The 3,931-nt window shown below is 40.7% G+C and overlaps 1 protein-coding gene across 1 annotated transcript in view; it reads left to right on the top strand.

Moving 5' to 3' along the window:
- TTC27 (tetratricopeptide repeat domain 27) overlaps positions 1-3,931 on the top strand; it is a 175,232-nt gene that overhangs the window by 5,420 nt on the left and 165,881 nt on the right. The window lies entirely within an intron of this gene.

The raw sequence follows: 3,931 nt of genomic DNA, 5'->3' as shown, positions 1-3,931 counted from the left end.
CCAGAGATGAAGTCTCACTTTGGTTCAGGCTGGTCTTAAACTGATGAGCTCAAGCAGTCCACCTGCCTTGGCCTCCCAGAGTGCTAGGATTATAGGCATGAGCCATTGCGCCCAACCCTAACAAATACTTTCTTAAAGTACCTGGCACAACAGAGGGGCTTCCTGGTGAAAACAATTATTAGTATTATTATTTTTTGGCTGGGGCTGGGTTTGAACCCACCACCTCCAGCATAGGGGGCCGGCGCCCTACCCTTTTGAACCACAGGCGCTGCCCCGAAAACAATTATTATTCATATGTGAAGATAATATGGGTCTGCATAAGTAGGTTGTCAATAGCATTTGAGTTCTCCTGGAATTTTTACGCCCATGTGCGTAGGACTTGGTGAGTCTGAGATGAGCTACTAAAGAAGTATAATTTAAATCAAAGTAAGAGCTTTGATTTATCCAGCCATCTTGTTGATCTTGAGCATAAATATTTAACACTTAGCCTGGAAAAGAGCCACTTAGCATCCAGAGCTTATGTCGCAATAAGGACCCTACCTGTTTACTCTGTGACCTGGTTTCTCAAAATCAGAAGTAGCAAATTAACATGGAATAGAATTTTCAGAGATTGCTGTTTATAATTTGATAGTGGGACAGAAAGAGAAATACAAAAACAGGCTTAATGTGTAAAACAGAATATTTAGCTCTTGTACATATTAGCTTGGTGAGTCACTATATATATTGCAATAAAATATTTGAAATTCATTATGCTGACTCTAAGTCATTATTATTGAAAGGTTAAAAGATCTTTTGTATCTTATATCTAAAAAAAGAATTTATAATTTATACTTTATAAGGATTTTAATCCAGAATGGGGGGGAAACCTAAGGATTATGGCATTAAAAGAGAAGAACGTCAGTTATCTAGCAGTTTACTTATGTGGGCCACTTAGTTCTGTTTCTAGTTGTGTAAGAAACAGTTTCTGGTTTCTATGGCCATATAGCATAGGTTTGAAATCCATGAAACGGTCATAGTCATTTATACAGATATAGGAAGCACTGATGTGTGTTTTGACTGGTATGTAATTCATATGTATTATGTTAGTTTGCTCTTTCTCGATTTGAAGTATTCTATAGATGAGAAGACTGGAGCTCAGAGTGGTAAAAGAAATCTGTTGAGGTCTTACAGATGTGGGATTAAAATCCACATTTTCTGATTGCAAATCTAGTACTTTCTCTGCTTTCTTAGGGTAGAAGCACCTCTAAATTCAGGTAACCATTCAAAGCAGTACAGAAATAGGTTTCCTGAGAAGTCCAGACCATAAGAGATAATTGACATCAACAAAGAGATTTGTGGAAACTGGATTTTGTCCAGGAAGACCTTTTAGATGGGAATGGATCTTGAGCTAGACCCTGAAGCTTTTACTGGGAAGTAGATAGGTGGAGACGAGGAGAAATTGTGTTCCAGGTACAGTCACATGAGCAGAGAAATAGGGGAGAGAGCAGCACGGTGTTTGTGGGCAGAGGATTCTTCAAACTTGGATAACCAGTGAAAGATAAGACTTGCTGCGGGGGAGGGGGTCAGACCAGAATATAGGAAACTTGAAGTCTTTGGTTTTAACTTTTCTACTGGAAATACCTCAAACATTTGAAAGAGCATATAAATATGTATAGTTTAAATAGTAAATCTCACTTGTACTAATACCATAGCTTGAGTATCAAAGGTGATGATAACCAGGCAGTATGTCATATGGTATTGCCTTGTGTAGTTATTATTGTTCTATTAAATTACTCGTTCTTTATACACATATTTAGGGGTTTCATTTAGAAGGTAATGATCTGTGTATAACAGGTAGCCATGTTTCTTGACTCCAGTGATTGGGATAGGATTCTTTTTCATAAAGGCCTGGCTTATATCTTGTGTTTCACCAGTTTGGCTTTGACTTCAGGAAATAAGATTGTTACATCCATCTGAATTTAGAAGAAGATTCAGTGAAGCTGCAAGTCCAGTTTGGCCACATTAGGCAGACTCTTGAGTTCTGAAGTCAGTATCTTCTCTGTGCACTTAGTGTCTCGACTTGGCACTCTCACAAGATTCCTTTGACTCATCATGTCCAAGACTGAACTCATGGTGAAATGGAGTTCTTCTCCAAACTGGATCAGCATCGCATGTCTGTATGTCAGTTATGCACAGCACTGTGCTGCAGTGCCAGTCAGAAGCCTCGAAGTCATCTTGGCCCTCTCTTGAGGCCTTCCTAATGCTTAGTGTAGCCCTGGGCCTTGCTGAGGGACAGGAAGCAGCAGGGAGATCTGTGGGGAAGTGGCATGGGGTGGCAAGAGGAACCCTGATTTGGGAGTCAGGAAAACTGGGCTTTGCTTCACTTTTATGGATGTTCCCAAAACTAAGGCAGTTGTAATTACTTCAAAATGTTTTTTTTTTTTTTGACAGAGTTTTATTTTGTTACTTTGCTTAGAGTGCAGTGGTGTCATCGTAGCTCACTGCAGTCTCAAACTCTTGGGCTCAAACAATTTTCTTGCCTCAGTCTCTTGAGTAGCTGGGACAACAGGTATATGCTACCATCCGGCTAATTTTTCTACTTTCTGTAGGGGATCATGCTCTTACTCAGGCTGTCTCTAACGCCTGGGCTTGAGCAATCCATCCACGTCAGCCTCCCAGAGTGCTAGGATTACAGGTGTGAGCCATCATGCCCAGATAGCAAAATGGTTTTTTTAATTGAAGTTTTTTTTTTTTTTAATTTCTTCTACCCTTAATGGAGATAATAATAAACTTTATTTGGTGTTTGATGGGGTAATCTATGTGAAGCCTTTATTTTTGTTTTTTGTTCTCTGCTGATGCTGAAAATAGGACAGAGGATTAACCCACAGCTATTTCCTTCTTTAAACTTTAAACAGTGTTAAAACTATTAAGTCTTAAAATATTCAATATAGGAAATATTCAGTATTGAGCCAGGCACTGGCATGACTTGGATTATTTAGTTTAATCCTTACAAGAACCCTCTGAGTTATAGGTTCAGTTATTTCATTTTATAATTGATGAAACTGAGACTTCAGGCTTGGTGCCCATGGCATAGTGGTTACAGTGCCACATACACCGAAGTTGGCGGGTTCGAACCTGGCCAAGACCAGCTAACCAACAGTGACAACACTTGCCAGGTGTTGTGGCAGGCGCCTGTAAGTCCCAGCTACTTGGGACTCTGAGGCAGGAGAATCACTTGAGACCAAGAGTTTGAGGTTGCTGTGAGCTGTGACGCCATGGCACTCTACTGAGGGCAACATAATGAGACTCTCTCTCAAAAGAAAAAAAAAAGAAACTGAGAGTTCAGCAGCAAAAGAATTATAGGAAAAATTTACACACACCCACACATTAATAAGCGGAGAAACACTGTCAGGTGTTACAGTGTGCATGTGACTGTAGAACCCGTGTTCCTGATGGTTAAGGATTTTTGTTCTCTATTTTGTGGCCCTTGTTAAAATTCAGCAGTCCAGATTTTAGAAACCCAGATGCCTTGTTGATTATAGAAAAATATCTCTTCAGCAGAGGAGTGGGTTTTCCAAGGCATCCTCTGTTTTTTTTTTTTTTTGGCAGTTTTTGGCCGGGGTTGGGTTTGAACCCTCTACCTCTGGCATCTGGGGCCAGCGCCCTACTCCTTTGAGCCACAGGTGCTGCCCCAAGGCATCCTCTTTTTGTGTACTGCTCACTTTGGTCCACTGTTTGCCTGTTCTGCATTTGATATGTGAGACCTTATTGATTGTTTGGCTTGATGGGAATCATGGAGTGGAGACATGCTTTGTAATGACATTTGCCAGCTAGTGAAGTGGAGGTGTTTAGTATAAATATCAAATAAAGTATTTAGGCTCGGCACCTATAGCTCAACCGGCTAAGGCGCCAGCCATGTACACCTAAGGTGGCGGGTTCGAATCCCCAGCCC

Source organism: Otolemur garnettii, unplaced genomic scaffold (assembly GCF_000181295.1).
Source record: "Otolemur garnettii isolate 467f Iridium unplaced genomic scaffold, OtoGar3 scaffold00095, whole genome shotgun sequence".
Classification (NCBI taxonomy): domain Eukaryota; kingdom Metazoa; phylum Chordata; class Mammalia; order Primates; family Galagidae; genus Otolemur; species Otolemur garnettii.
Note: the sequence above shows the minus strand (reverse complement) of the source record. Positions and strands in the feature narration are given on the sequence as shown.